Source organism: Ursus americanus, chromosome 35, assembly GCF_024610735.1.
Source record: "Ursus americanus isolate L20-20 chromosome 35, mUrsAme1.1.p, whole genome shotgun sequence".
In the NCBI taxonomy this organism is placed as follows: domain Eukaryota; kingdom Metazoa; phylum Chordata; class Mammalia; order Carnivora; family Ursidae; genus Ursus; species Ursus americanus.
Window position 1 is genome coordinate 23,933,875 of NC_142161.1, and position 17,062 is coordinate 23,950,936.

Here is a 17,062-nt window from a genome sequence, read left to right on the forward strand (position 1 = left end):
AAATTCTTATAGTGAGGGAGGGACCCACCCAAGTGTGCAAACATGTTCCTATTAGGCTGGTATTTTTTCTTTCCTTATTCCATCCCCCCCTCCACGTACAGTCTAATTCCAGCAGATACTATCACATCATGGGTCCTGCGCCCTTCCCTCCCATGCAGGTACAGGACAGATGCCAGCATTCCCATTGTTTTCTCTTAGCAGCCGAGGCAAGCTAAGATTTTAAAGACATTGGACCTTCAATTAGGGTCCTGATTGAGCTCCAACTCTCACAGATTTGGAACCACTGACATGCACATGACACACCCTCAACCAAGGAGCCCAAAATGGGTCTCGGTTATAGCTTCTCATATCCTTCAAGTCATATAGGCTTTTTCTTGCTACATAAACATCCTCAGTGGCAAAGCCTTCTGAGGTTCTTAACCAAGACCAGCTGCAAAAATGAGTCTCTTCGTTACAAATAAACAATGCTATCAAGCTGGTACAAAGCATCCCCAAACTTACTTTGGACACAAATTTACAAGGAAACACTATTATTAATCAGTATATTTCATGCCTTGGTCAGAGGTCATTGCCATTTAAGTACATCTGTCACTTCAACAAAACAGGTCAGGCCAATTCCAGATTTGCTGGGATTAACTTTCATGACACAAGAATATTACTCTGTTTGTAGGTAAGCAGCTCAGGTAGTGCTCAAAGGGAAATTTATTACCTTAAATATATACATATAAAAAAGGATGAAAATCAAAGATCAATTTCAAAATTAAGATAGCAAAAATAAAATTTAAACCAAAGAAAGTAGAAAAGAGGAAATAAGAAAGAAAAAAATTAAAACCAAATATAAAGATAAAACCAAACTCGAATACATAATGAAGAGAATCAACACAGATAGAAGTTATTTCTTTTATCAGCTTAAGAAAAAGGGAAAGCCTATTTCAAGTTAATCAGAATCAAGGGAGGATATACATTATCTATATCTACAAAAAACCTATAGCTAACATCGTGTATAATGGTGATAAACTTGAAACTTTTCCACCGAGATTAAATGCAAGGCAAAGGTATTCCCTCTCTTGAACATTGGAAGTTCTAGTTAATGCAATAAGAAAAGAAAAGAAAAAAGGAAAGAGAGGACAAGACAAGACATAAAGATTGGGAAGAAATAAAACCATCTCTCTTCACAAGTGGTGTAATAATCCTTTAAGTAGAACATCAGAATCAACAAAAGTACCTTCTAGAACTAATAAACAAGGTGGCGGGATATAAGGTTAATGCCCAAAAGTAAATTGCTTCCCTACGTATCAGAAGTGAACAAGAGGAATTTGAAATTAAAAGTACCATATCAGTTACATTAGCACTCCCCAAAAATGAAATTTAGGTATCAATCTAACAAAATATGTGTAAGAACAATATAAGGAAAATTATAAAACTCTATATTTCATTCAATGAACTACTCCCTAGCAGTAAGAATTAAAGAAGGGGTGCCTGAGTGGTGCAGTTGGTTAAGCATCTAACTCTTGGTTTCGGCTCAGGTCATGATCTCAGGGTCGTGAGATGGAGCCCCATGTTGGGCTGCACACTCAGTGTGGAGTCTGCTTGAGATTCTGTCTCCTTCTCCCTCTGCTTCTCCCACCTGTGCTCATTCTCTCTCTCTCTCTCTAAAATAAATATATCTTTAAAAAAAGAAGGAAATTTTATTATGCACAAATGGATAAATTTCACAATGTTAAGTAAAAGAAACACACTTGATATAATTCCATTTATATAAAGTTCAAAACTGGCAGAATGAATCTAGTAATCATATTTGAGGAGGGGTAGATATGACCAAGGTTGGGTATAAGCAGGACTTCTCAGATGCAGATAATTTTTGTTTTTTATTTTGGGTACTGGATACACAAATGTGTTTAGGTTTTTTTTTTTTTAATCTGTTTTATAAAGTTATTGGGCTGTTCAGTTTTCTGTTTATCATACTACAAGTATTTTCTCTAAAAATTATGTATTATACTTGCATGATAGTTAAGAATGTAGATTCCTGAAGTCAAATGATCTGTTCCACACCTTACATATAAGTAGTATAATCTTGGAAAAATCATTTATTCTTCTCTTTTTTAGTTTCCTCGTATTAAGAATGGGGATAATAGTATCACCTACTATTTAGACTTTTTGGGAGGAAAAAAATGTAAAAGTACATGTAAGATACTAAGAACCAGAAAGTACATGAATAAATTGAGATACTGTTTTTATAAAATATGCTGATTATGCAATATGTGTATATTCATATTTTTGATGAAAAAATATATATAATCTGTGTGGCAGTTTCTCCTTTTTGTTCATCTTCGTAACTCTCAATCTTATCTTTAGTACCTTATTTCACTCTTGCAGTTATGTACATAAAAATTTGGTACTAAAATGTAGTTTATGACAGTGTGATGAGGAAAAGACTGCAATCGCACCCTTTTCAGGCATAACACGAAATTCTATGTAACGGTCTAAAGGATAATGTTGTGTCATTTTTAATTCATATAACTGGAGGATTATACAATATCATTATTGTAAAATCCATCTTTACTACTTGTAAACAATTGACTGGCTTGTTATCCTAAGGCAAATCCAAATGCTGTTAGCATATTATATATTATTTAAGAGTAGTGTGGAGATTGGGTCATTGGCATTAAATTAGAAGAAAACAAAATACTAGCGTCAAACCTCAAAACAAAGAATTGGTCCTGGGAATTGACGAGCATGGCCCAGCAAAAACAGGAGCTTGTGATGATGCATTTTTTCCAGATTCCTGGAGATTACATGATGGGCAGGCATCCGATTATTATATAGAGTGACCATATAACATTTTTGACTAAACCAAGAGATTCCTGAGGATAAAGTGAGGTGCTATTAATATTTTTGGTAGGCTATCCCTGGCTATTATTCATCTAGGAAAGTGAAGTAGAGTCACGTTAGTTACAAGGTTTCCTTTGAGGAGATATTCAGTCATTAAGTGGTCATTGTGGTAGCGAGGGGTGGGCTGGGGAGTAGAATTCCGGTCGTAGTAGGCAAAATTGCAAAATCTAAGCTATAAATGAAGTTGCAGTCTGAGGGGGCCCCACACTAGGCAGCACAGATGTTTCCCACAGTTGCTGACTCTCTCAATTCATACGCAGTCCAGCTGCAAGTGCCATCTCGTGCCATGGAGCATTTTAATGAGTCCATGAATCTTCTTGCCTTTAAAAAGATAAAATGGAAAATGTCGTTGAAGCAACAGGTTCCTCTAGTCGTCATTACATAACTGTCACTATGACATGGAAAAATTAAGGTCAGAAATTTGGGTATTGATACACAATGCTCCCCCTTCTCTCCAAAGATGCTATCCCTCATCCCTGGCCCAGTGTAGACACTTTGCATCCCCAGAGAACACCTTGCACACTTCCCTCACAACACTTTGTACAAGATCTCAGTTATTGACCTTCTTGTAGGTTTCTAATTCTTCATTTAGGCTTTTGCCAGTACAAACCATGCTGTATTTACTTCTGTTCAAATGAGCTGCCCCATGCCCAATGGTTGGTGGCCATTGAAGCTTTATTTAAATTCAGGACTAAAATTTGAATAGAACTTTGCATTTCACAAAGCACTTTCACACCCATTTATTCCATATGAGAATTACTCAGAGTAGATGCCTAGTAAATATATGTGAGTTGACATTTTTTTATCTATTGAGAATAATACAAAAGCTCTGCCAAGTTTATGTTTCAATAAGTCTCTACCACATATTAAAGGAGAAATTTAAAAATTGGTTTGTTTACTGGTAACAATTCTATTTTCATGGAATAAAGGAAGAAATCATTCAGGCTTCCACATATCTGGTAGACTAGCCATCGTAGCAGCAATGATTAATAGATTTGTTCAGCATATTCAAGGAACGTTGCAATATAGCAGTGAAAGAACACCAAAATCTAGTATACCGCATTGTTGATCCTAATGTTTTATACATGATTTCTCAGCTCATTCCAGACACATCAGAGTTCATTGCTGACCACTGATAAACACATTTATCCTTGTCTGAGAACTTTACAAGAGCTTCTTTAACTTTATTGTCTTATTTAATGTACTCTAGCCAACATCATCCCAACAGGAATTGCTGGCTTCATGCTTCCATTTTTCGCTTTGGAATATTAGCTTCCCTCTGTGTCCTCATTTGAAGCTGTCCTTACAAAATTTCATATTTCTCCCTACACATATTGTTCCAGTTGACTGTTTAGGTGCATGATTAGACATACATATTTTAACTTATTTGCCCTAGGGCATGCTCATTTATATCTGAAATGTTATCTTCTACTTCATTTCTAGCTTTTTAAATTTTTACATTGTATTGGAAAATCTTAAAAGCTTTAACAGAAAAGTGATTTTTTAATATATAGTGTTAATCTTGTCTTCAGTATGTTATTAGATACTCAGATTTTCACTCATGATGTTAATTATATATGCATCTACTATAGCCCAAACGAAAATTGATATTTATGATAGGTAATAGTCATATATATGTATTTGATTTTGCTTATACTATGACTCACAGTAGTTGGCAAATCAGAAGAATTAAATTCTGTAATTTGTGTGTCAGTTTAAGAAAATATAGTCAAATCCAGGTTCCTAAAAATAAAACTTAGAAATTAAAACATGTCATTTGCTATGGCTTCACTAAATATTGAAGATTATCTTTAAAAAAAATTGCTCATTGACTTTTACAATAAAATGATGAAAAGAGCCAGCATTGATACATCATCTATTCTTCGCATGAACACTGCTCTGCATTCTTTAATTGTCACAATTTCATAACATTGTACAACCCCATTTCACTTCTCCATCTTCCTCTTCCAATTAAAAAAAATCTTCTCTTCTGTAGTTAGTCATATATTGTTATCTGGAATACTTTTTTGATCTACTCCTTTGCCTTATGCCAAAACTTTGGTTGATCAATTCAGAGAAACTGAGGCTGTTAAAGATCTCACATAAGTCAACAAACATGGAGGGCCAGGGTATGCTGCAGCTTTGTGTTCTGTACGCAAAGTTCAGAAGCACCAGCTCATCAAGCAATCTAGTTTTGTGCTTCCTATTTTGGCTTCAGTGCTGTGGGTTCCTGACTAACATGGAGACCTCCTTTGACTCTCCTTCCACTGAACGAACTTGAACATGTTCAGAAGTACAGAGGCTGGATAAAGTGAAAAGTGTTTCTTTGCAGATCAGCTTTAAGTCTGACTAGTTCATTGATACTTTTAAAAATAAAATAATCTAACACTCGAAGTATATGTTATAGATGTGAAATACAGTGAAATACTTCTTCAGTTTGGTTCTGTAAGGCTAATTTTATATATAAGAGTGTACTTTGTAATTAAATTGGGCACTTACAGAAACATAGTTCAACGTATGGATTTTCCTCTCAATGCCAACAAAAACCTAGCAAGATATTTAGAGAAACAGAGCTGTGGAGCAAACACTAACAGAAAATAGACAAAACTAGTCAGCCAGCTGTACTAGACATTTTTAAAGCTCACTGAGTTAATCAGTTTCATTTTACCACAACAAGTTACGATAGACACACTGGTTCATTGAACTTGCCCTCACTGAAATGATACCCAGGGAACACTTTAACAGGAATCAGCCAAAGAAACAACCTCATTACTGGAGCTGCTGAATTTGCACACTAAAGCCTCTAAGGCAAGGCTTACTTTTGCAGAATTAAGATTTTTAAAAAAGTTTGTGGAACTATGTGAAGAGAATTAGCCCGGACTCATGATTCCTGTTGATAGCCTTAGATCTAAAAGGGATTATCCCCCCATTTTAACTTCAAATCTAAAAGGCAATTATGTTAATAATTTTTTCTGAAATTCCAAGGTATTATTTATTCAACTTTCTATTTCAGTTTCAGGGTCATCCAAGTCTGCTGATGTTTGTCATATTTGCTTGATTTTCAGTTTCAAGACCAATACTTTTTCATTTTTATTCTTGTTTATGATTAATATTTTTCAATGATGTATTATTTTAGATAAGCCTTTGTTAAACATTTTTAATTTACCATTAAACATTTCCTTAATATAGAAAAAGTCTGAGGAAGAAAAATCTTAAACAGAAATATTATGAAAGAATCTATTTAGAATGATTGTTTCTTACTAAAATTAAAGAGCTAAGTAGAGACTAGGGCTAACAATCTACATTGTATACACGTAAGGGTCTGGGTAATATAGGGACATGAAGGCAGTTAAATAGATAGGTTGATAAGTAAATAGGTAGGTAGAAAGAGATGGATATTAGCTGTAATTATAGTATCAGTTTCTGTCGAAGACTTTTTAAATATTGAGGTGTAATCGACATACATTACATGCATTTCAGGTATACAACGTGATGATTCTATATTTGCATATTTTGCAAAATGATCACCCCACTGCGTCTGATTAACATATTTCACAATGCAGAGTTATAGAATTTGTTTTCTTGTGGTGTGAACTTTTGAGATTTACTCTCTTAGCAACTTTCACATATGCAGTACAGTATTATTAACTAGAATTGCCATGCTGTACATTACATCCACACAACTTTTTAATTTCATAGATGGAAGTCTGGCCTTTTGACCCCTATGCCCATTTCTCCCACCTTCCATCCACCACCTCTGGTAACCACCATCTATTCTCTGTATGAATGAGCTTGTTTTTTGTTTGGTTGATTTTGTTTTTGTTTTTTGTTTTTGGTTTTTTTTTGTTTTTAAGATTTTATTTATTTATTCGAGAGAGATAGAGACAGCCAGCGAGAGAGGGAACACAAGCAGGGGGAGTGGGAGAGGAAGAAGCAGGCTTATAGCGGAGGAGCCTGATGTGGGGCTCGATCCCGGAACGCCAGGATCATGCCCTGAGCCGAAGGCAGACGCCCAACCGCTGTGCCACCCAGTCGCCCCTGGTTGATTTTGTTTGTTCAAGATTTCACAAGTAAGTAAGATCATATAGTATTTGTCTTTTTCTGGTTAACTTATTTCATTTAGCACAATGCCCACAAGGTCCATCCATGTCATTGCAAATAGCAAGACTTTCTTCTTTCTTATGCCGCCATAGTATTCCATTGTGTATAGACATCACAGTTTCCTCTCAGTCATCCATCCATGGACATGTAGACTGTTTCCATATGTTGGCTATTGTAAATAACGCTTCAATGCACATAGAGGTACACATTTCTTTTTGAGTTAGTGTTTTTGTTTTCTTTGGATACATACCTCGAAGTGGAATTACTGGATCATATGGTAGTTCTACTTCTAATTTTTTGTGGAATCTCTATACTATTTTCCATAGTGGCTGCACTAATTTATATTCCCTCCAGTAGTGCACAAGGATTCCCTTTTCTTCATATCCTTGTCGATACTTGCTGTTTCTTGTCTTTTTGATAATAGCCATTCTAACTGGTATGAGGTGATAATCTCATTATGGTTTTAACTTACATTTCCCTGATGATTGGTGATGTGAGCAACTTTTCATGTATTTGTCTTCTTTGGAAAAATTCCTATTTAGATCTTCTGTCCACATTTTAATTCATTTGTTTGGATTTTGTTTATTTGTTTTGCTATTGAGTTATATGTGTTTTTTCTATATTTTGGATATTAACCTCTTATCAGATATATGATTTACAAATATTTTCTCTGATTCAGTAGGCTGCCTTTTCATTTTGCTGGTTTCCTTTGTTGTGCATATGCTTTTAAGTTTGATACAGTCCTGCTTGTTTATTTTTGCTCTTGTTGCCTTTGCCGTTGTTGTCAAATAAAAAAAAAAATTGTCACCAAGATCAAAGTCAGGGAACTTACCATCTATGTTTTCTTCTAGGAGTTTTATAGTTTCAGGTTTTACATGTAAGTCTTTAATCCATTTTGATCTAATTTTTGTGTATTGTGTGAGGAAGTGATTCTGTTTCATTCTCCATGTGACTTTCCAGTTTTCACAACACCATTTATTGAAGGGACTTTCCTTTGAATTAATTGACCATATATGCATGGGTTTATTTCTGTGCTCTATATTCTGTTCCATAGATCTCTATGCCTCTTTTATTGTAATACCATACTATTTTGATTGCTATAGCTTTATAATATAGTTTGAAATCAGGAAGCATGATGCCTCCAGCTTTGTTGTTCTTTCTCAAGATCACTTTGGCTATTTGGGTCTGTTGTGGTTCCATACAAATTTTAGAATTGTTCCAGTTCTGTGGAAAATGCCATTGGAATTTTGAAAGGGATTATAACAGACTTCTAATATTATTTAAAGACATGCATTTAAACTGTACATTCCAAGACTGTTCAACCAACCCTTACTGGGTGAGGATAATAGAATGTATGCAATATAAAAGAATCAAAAAAGACCTCTTCAGAAAATTTTCAGAAAGCCATTTAATATTGAATAACTAAATGATATAATGATGTTAAAAATTATGGTCTTCTTTTCACTGGAGTTTAGAGTCCAAGTCTGCATGGTGCATAGATTATGTTTAAATAAACATTTAGGCAAATTCTCCTCTAAAATTATCACGATGTATTAAGTTTATGCTACTTCCAAATATCTTGTTGTTGTCGTTCCTCTGAACACCATAGTCTTAAGGAGTTACCCAGGTAGATATGAAGTGATGCTATAAATAAAATAGCTTACAATAAAATTTTTTATATGTAATGATGTTAGTCACGTATTGCAGCTTTTCTTCCATGTTCCTGAATATTAATCATTTTGGTAATGAGTCAAGTTATGAGCTTCCTGGGAAAAGATGGTAAATACTTTACTATATGCTTAATATCTTTGAAATTATGAATATATTATTAAAATTATTACTATAAAAGGTTTGCATTTATAAGAACACTTTGAGTATTTAATCAAATTCATTTCCCCTCATTTTCCAAAAATACTTACTTGCCTGTTACTTTTATTATACTTTCTTCTAAACCAACTTCTTCCTGAGAGGAAGTTAGTTGAACTTCTGAGAAGTTGGAAGAACAGTGAAAAAAGTTGTTTCCGTCCCATTACTGGACTATCAGATAAATCCATAGACACATTCTAATATGTAAATGTCAAAGCAAAGCTGAGGAGGGCAAAAAAGTATGGAGGAGACACATTTACCTCTAGAAAGCCTTGACCTTGAGTGTACACATGCCTTCAAGTCATATTCTGTTAGCGCGGACTTGTTACATGGCCACACACAACTGTAAGGGAGACTGGGAAACAGATGACCATTCACGCTTCTGGTTACTTACCTTTATAGCCTTCCTCTTACAGTAGAGGCACTCAACCCCCTCCTCAAGGTCAGCAATCCAAAGTCAAACTCTGGGATCTCTGGGAGATCTCAGGGTGATGGAGAGTCTAACTACCAAGTTTACACGTGGTTCCTCATGTGCTAGTAACTAAAAGCCACATTATCTGCTGCCCCTGAGCACACCCATGCCTTGGCCTGGAAATGGTATGCATATTTTACTTGCATTCCATCAAATGTCTCTTAATGTCTCAATCACTAAAAAATTGGAGGGGGGATGTTAGTGACCCCTGGATGGCTTAGTCAGTTAAGCATCTGATTTCAGTTCAGATCATGATCTCAGGGTCCTGGAATTGAGCCCCACATCAGGCTCCTCAGTGTTCTCTCTCTCTGAAATAAATAAAATGTTTTTAAAAATTGAGGGGGGGGTGTTATTTAGTTGGTTGCTTTTCATAACACCAGGGTTGTGTAAATACTTATTTTTGCTCTTATCTAGCAAAACATCAAAATAATTTGGCAGTGGACCTATCACTTTCTGCAAAAGCCACTGCGTAATACTTAGATTTACATACATATACACTCACACACATCCTTTTAAAGATAAGTATTTCAGTTCATGTAATGGATTAAGTAAAATAATTATTCTACGTGTCTGTATCTACTAACCAAAAGCTACTATAATTTTAAAACACTAAAAGCAAGTTTGGGCCATTAAATTAGTAAGGTTGGGGAGCCTGGGTGGCTCAGTCATTAAGCGACTGACTCTTGACTTCAGTTCAGATCATAATCTCAGGATTGTGAGATTGAGCCCCCATATCCAGCTCTGTGCTGGACGTGCTTAAGATTCTCTGTCTCCCTCTCCTTCTGTCCCTCCCACCCCACTCTCTGAATGAATGAATGAATGAATGAAGCTGTCTGTTTACCAGAGGTCAGTAGATATGGTAAAATCTTGATGGTGTGATGAATAAATTCTTAAAAATTCTCCAGTGGTTTGAAATTTTTCCTGTATCTCAATGTTTTGCCTAATTATAAAGTGACTAAAATAATAAAAATATTATCATCGAATTTGTCATAGCTCACCAAATTTCCCTATGCTATTGTTTGGGGATTTTCCTTTTGGAAAGAAACTTTGTAGTACTATATATGGTGAATATAAACTAATTATTAAAATAACCCACAAATCTTATAATGGAAATAAATTTAGGATTGTTACTTTACTATATTTTTCTGTTCACAAGGACCCCATTTCAACTTCCAAAGAGAGGTAAATAGTTTTGAAAAGTTTCAAAGGCTCCGTGCATCTTTTCTATTCCCTACCTTTTACAAGGACTTCAGAACAAGGTACAGTAGTTGAGTGTGTTCCCTACCCAGACAAGGCATTGCTCAAGTTCTCACTGGATCCCCCCTCATTCCATTGTAGTGTAAGACAAAAGTGGATCCTAACCTTCCCACCACAATGTCAAAATCTACTTTTACTAAGCCTTTGAACATCATTTGTTGTGGAGTCAAAGTTTCAAATGAAAATGGGTCTTTAGTATTCGATAACGATTGCCACTTACACGACTCAAACTGAACCTAGAAATTCCTAATTCATTTTTCCCTTCTTCCTCATATTTTGAACTAGTTCTTTCCATGTTCAATCATTGCATTAAACTCAGATCCATTAGATAAAGAAGATGTGATAAAAACATACAAGGGAATATTATTTAGTTGTGAGAAAGAAAGGAATCCTGCTGTTTGCAACAGCCTGGATGAAACCTGAGGGCATTACTCTAAGTAGAATAAGTCAGACAGAGAAAGACAAATACTGTATGATGTCACTTATGTGCGGAATCTAAAAAGAACAAACTCAGAGAAACAGTAGACTGGTGGTTACCAGAGGTTGATGGGTAGGGGGATTGGGGAAATTTTGGACAAAGAATATAAACTTCAAGTTGTAAGATTAACAAATTTGGGAATCAAATACACAGCGTGGAGATTATACCTAATAATAGTATCATATACATAAATGTTGCTGAGAATCTTAAATGTTCTCACACACATACAAAAATTGGTAACTATGTGACAGAATGGAAGTAGGAGCTAATGCTATGGTGGTAATAGTTTTGCAATGTATAAATATATCAAAGCAATGCCTTGGTTACCTTATACTTAAACAATGTTATGTGCCAATTACATGTCAATAAAGCTGAGGGGAAAATACTCAGCTCCATTAACCTCATGCTCTCTCTTTTTCCCATCTTTCACATTGTTGTACTGATACTCTCTGGAAAGAACTATCTCAAAACACTGGGGTTACCTGTCAAAGAAATTCTTTCAAATTGGCATTAAAAAGCCATGAGAGTATATTTAATCTGTTAAATTAGATTAAATGTTTTAGGAATTTAACTAAGGACAATAAAATACTAACTTCTTACTGTTATTCTAATGCAAACTTTAAATGAGGATTTAGAGCCTTCTCCATTATTCTAGTATATGCCCTTGTCTTTTAAATGACATTCTGTGTGTGCCATTTCTAACATGCAATATCTAGTTAAAATCAGATTTATAGACATTTAAACATTATAGATATACCACAGTTTGAATAATCTTCAGAAGTATGAAAATAGACACAGTAAGACTTCTTGTTGCAAATAATGTCATCTGAGTAATTTCTCCCAATGAGTACAGCATATTTGGACTGGATACAGATTAACATCAACTTACAAAGCAATAATATATATTAGGGATAGCCTTAACTGTTGTCATGTTGGGTGGGATAATTCTTTACTGGGTGAAGCTGTTCTGTGCATAGTAGGACATTTAGCATCCTTGACTTCTACCCGCTAGATACCAGCAGCATTCTCCTTCCCCTTTCCAGTTGTGACAACAAAAACAGCTCCAGATTTTGTGAAATACCCCCTTGGGGACAAAATTACCTTCTGTTGAGAAGCATTCGGGTACCACTAACTGCTGTAATAGATTCCCAAGCACATACAGGTTTAGACATAGTAGAAGTCTATGTCCCCCCTGGTATTCCTGGGCAGGTAAACAGATTGGTGAATCATCTCTCCTTCACAGTCTTTCAGAGACCCAGGGTAAAGGAGACTCAGCCATCTTCGATAAGAGCTTCCAATTTAGTCTCGTATTTTTCATTTAAGCCAGTCAAAGGAGTAGAAGAGCATCAAAGGGCAACTTCTGTGTCTTAAAAGCTTCGGCCTTGAAATAATGCACATTATTTCAATTTACTTTCTATTCCTGAGAATAAATTGCATGGCCACATCTAACTGTAGGGGAGACTGGAAGATTATTATACCTCTGTGCCCAGGAGAAAAAAGAAACACTTTGCCAGTTTTCCATTTGCATTCTTCACCCAGCACATAAAACACATTCACATCCGTTTACGAAGGAGACAACCCAAGTGCTTCTCCATTTACTACATTCAGTTCAAGCTCCAAGAGCTCAAGGTTATATGGAGTCTTCTTTGTTGAGTCCAGACGTAATTCTTCATGGCTCAATGACCTATGAACTAAACAAGACTTTTATCTGCCTTACCCACAACTTACAAACTCCTAATGTACAATATCCCTCACATCTTAAAAGCCGTGGCCTACATATCATTCATTTCACTCACATTGCATTGTCAGGAACTAGTCACAAGACCAGACCAAACTGCAAGGGAAGTTGGAATATGTAGCCTAGCACAAAAAGAGAAGGGATTTTATTTTGATGAACAAATAACAAAGCACATAATGTAATCTGAAGAATGAGCTATAACACTAAAAAATTAGGTCCCAGGTGATATTGAGTATGAGGCATGCTTACAATATTTTGGTTCTAAGTGATCAGTTGGTAGTGATAGTTTCCCAAAGAGAGGCGGGGGTTCACTTTCCCTCTGGTAGGGGCCTGGCATACATAGACTTAAAGGTAGGGTATCATTTCCAAATGAAGCAGAAAACTAAAAAAGTAAAGGAAACGTCTTTGTGTATAAAAGAAATCAGTTGGTTAAGAAAGAAGGCTGTAGCTTTTGGGGGACATGGTTTCCCAAGGATCATTCTGGGTAGTCTGAAGATTGTACTTAAGATAACAATTCTAAACTAGATTTTGATGACTAGAGGGTGAAAAACTGTTTAGCAACAGGTCAAAATTGATCTGATAAGACTGGACTGCCTCAGGTTGGGTAGGCAAAAACTGAAGGTCTGACAAAAGGTAGGCACAAACCCTCATTCCCTTCAGTTGTAGCTGGGCCATTATACTTTTGTTTGTTTTCTGTATTTGTGACAAATTTATCAACAGATTCTTTGAACTTTTGTTCTAGTTCCTAGAACTTTTGCCAAAGAAAAATTGCACCAGACAAGGTAAATTGGCAAGGAAGACTTTATTCAATACTGTTGCAATAGGAGAGAGAGAATGAACTCTACTTTGCTGAAACAAAAGGTGGGAAAGTTTTTAGGAACTGGGGTGAAGTAGCAGAAAAGTACTGGAGGACATTAGTGGGGAGGTTGGTCAATGTAATTAGGCCATCTGTGTTTGCTAATTGGTGCTTATTGAAGTTAGGCTCTTATTCTCCCACAGAGACTGGAAGATAGGGACATTATCTTTCTTGATGATTAAATTTCAAAGTGATGGTCCCCCAGGCCCTTGAAAAAGACATTCCTGAGATATAAAACTGGCAAGAGGCTATGTAGGAGAAGATTTACATCTCAAAGCAGCAGAGAAAGAATTTACAATTGAAAATTTTCTAAAGTAAATGTTCTTAAAAAAGAGAGGTCAGGGGCCTATAAACAGGAAGAAACCTGTCTAATGTTTAGTCGGTCTGAAGAGAACATTAAGGCTGTCTGTCTGGTACTAAAATATAAAAGTGGTATATTCAGTGTAGAGTGAAGGCAATCACCAATGTGTTTTTAAATGTAGTCCTCTAATCATGCAGTCCAAACATCCATTAGCTGTTTTGGTGACTCATTTACATCTGTCAATTTAAAGGCTCATGTAAATCTCTCACCTAAAATGACGACAGCCTCTTGGCTTTTAGGATAAAGGTAAAACACTTCCTTGGGTTCTACATTTGCTCCCTTTAGATATTTTCAGTCCCGTCTGTCTTTGAATAAACTTAATTTTAAATAATGATATGTTTTATATAGTCATCCAAAACTGGAAGAATTTTGGAATGGATAAAGCTAAAATAGCAGTGTGTAAATTATCTATTTTTATTAGAACCCCTACACCCCAGTTGAGTAATAACTGTTTATATAATAATATTAGTATAAGGTCTTGAGTTTCCACTTGTTCATAAGTATTTGATAAATACTTTACCAAAATCAGATGTACAATGTCCACACTGCCTCTCAAATCCTAACAAAGAAGGGAATCCATTGAGGAGATACTAGGATTTTCAGAGCAGCTTTTTCTAGTTATTGATTATTAGTCCAGCATTTTTCTTTACACATCTTTAAAAGCTTCATGTATATTCTCAACATATTTTGTGGGTTTTTTCATACTAATGTTTCCTTTATGTACTCTTGATTCATTTTTATTAGTTCATGAGTGTCCATTTTCTCTCATCTTTCCCCCACAAGTTTCTGTAAGCATTGTTTGGTCAGAATGTAATGGTTTTTTTTGCTAAAAACGATGTTATAAGAGAAAGCACTTTACCTGTTGTTTTATTATTCCAAAATTGAATCCTCCCAAGTCCTGGATGTGTACATATATCTCATATTTCTCCTTTATCATAGAGGTGGTCCTAACCTCCAGTTATCTGTAAAATAATTAATTCCTTATATGATTATTTTGCAGCATTAATGTCTCTCACGATTACTTTGAAATAGTTATTTAGCTCTTTGACAATTATAATGCCCTTGACTTTGTAGAGTGCCCTTGTCAGTCCTCAGTGGGCCCATTTCTTTTCTTTTAAAAGAAAGTTATAATATTCTATTGAGATAATGACTTTAAGTTTTGACTTTTAATAAAAAAAGAAGTTAATTTTTACCATAGAATTAATGTAATGATCAGTAAGCCTGAAGAACTTTTGAAGTTTTTACTTATTTAAAAAATATATAGATAAGTATTCAGATTGTTTTGAGACATCTTTAACCACTGTTTAAATTGTTTTTCATTTTTAATCCATGATCTACATTGAAATTAAATACAGTTTAAACATTATGCTCTTTTCTCTAAAGTTTTTGAATCTAAAGTAAGTATGGAGTAAATGATTGATCATGCTCTGACCCTTCTTAAAAAAATTTAGACACTTTTCTGAAAGAGAAAAATTCATTGTCAATTTTTGATAATTTGTTAGTAAAAAAAATAGTTCAAATATCCTGTCATTAAGCATTTGAGTAATGATCATAATTACGATAAATAACGGACTTATTTTTATAGAGTTAGTAAAATTACATTGCTGGCATAGTAATTAGTTATGCAGTATAATTAGACAATTTTCAGAACTAAACGTACACTGAAAATCAAAGATTTAGTGCTTTGTAATCAGGGAAGTCACACAGATTCTTGAGTTAGAATAAGGTTAAAGTTATATAGAAAATCATGTGTCCATGTATTTAACGTTTGTGCTATGGAATATTGATTATTAAATTAAGCTTCTGAGACGTGTGGTAAGTTATCAAATTGTTGAGGCATGAGTTTGGATTTAATTCCTTTGCGCCCAGCATACTGAATCCAGTCCTTCTGATGATGAACAAGCCTACTTTACTCTTCAGTATTTGCATCTCAGTGGGGTTGTGATGCTCTCTGTTGAGTATGTAGTACTTTGGTGAAGTTAAAGAAACCACCTGTATTCGTTTCCTAGGGCTGCCATAACAAGTGATCACACACGGAGTGGCTTAAAATAACAGAAATTTATTCTCTCCCAATTCTAGAAACTAGAAGTTTGAAACCAAGGTTTTTCAAGGCATTCTTGTTCCACCTGAAGGCTCTAGGTAAGAATCCTTTTTTGCATCTTCCTGGCTTCTGGTTTTTGCTGGCTTTCTGTGGGAACTCTAATCTTCAGGCAGACATGGTAATGGCAGCTTCAGTAAAAGATGGTAAAATTCTGAGTTAGCCAGGCTCAGATATTAAGAAATGGAAGATTAACCTATTTATTATGGGAATCACGTGGTGGTTAGGGAATGTGTAGAGCAGGATCATACCCTTCTTGGTTAAGGATATTTTAAGGAGTAGGATCTCAGGACTGTAGGTAGCTGTCTTACGAGGGGCTTGGCACACCATGTGCAGAAACGATGGCAAAAGTTCTGTGGTTCAGAGTCAAGTGGAAGTCTAGAACTTAGGCATGTAATTCTCTGTCGATTAGAAACAAGGAATGGAACAGTGAGATCAAGAAACCTACTAATGTAGGTCCTGATGTTGTCATACCTGACAGAAATCATGACAGCTCTGGCATTTGTTTGTGTATGTTGTAGACATCACTCCAGATTTTTAAAAAAGAGATATAGAGATGGGGCCTGCACCGTTTCCTAAAATATCTGAAGCATGGTTCTCTTCAGCAAGCCTTCATTGTGGAACCTACTCCCAACTTTTAAGCTAAGAGATTTTGAGCTCACTTACGTGCTCCATAAGACTAAATGTGAACACCTCTGAATTCCTCTGGTCCCCACACATAGGTCTGTGTAGAAAAACTTTCCTGGTATTCACTGGTTTTTCATACCTTTTCATTATTACAATTGTCGAGGACTTTAAATCCAAAGTAGGAGACTTTTCACCAGTGGTATAGAAAGGAGAACTTCTGTGATGTGTTTGGAGAATGAGGAGTAAAATGAGGTCACTGGGTATATTTGACCATTTAGGATCTTCTTTGGGTGTAACGAGGAATGGAAGATGAGCA

At 35.4% G+C, this 17,062-nt stretch overlaps 1 long non-coding RNA gene across 1 annotated transcript in view; it reads left to right on the forward strand.

Moving 5' to 3' along the window:
• LOC123793475 (uncharacterized) overlaps positions 1-16,857 on the forward strand; it is a 185,941-nt gene extending 169,084 nt beyond the window's left edge. The window contains exon 3 of the long non-coding RNA XR_006780005.2: positions 16,101-16,857. This is a non-coding gene — a long non-coding RNA (uncharacterized LOC123793475). The remainder of the gene's footprint in view (positions 1-16,100) is intronic.
• Positions 16,858-17,062: the final 205 nt, after the last annotated feature.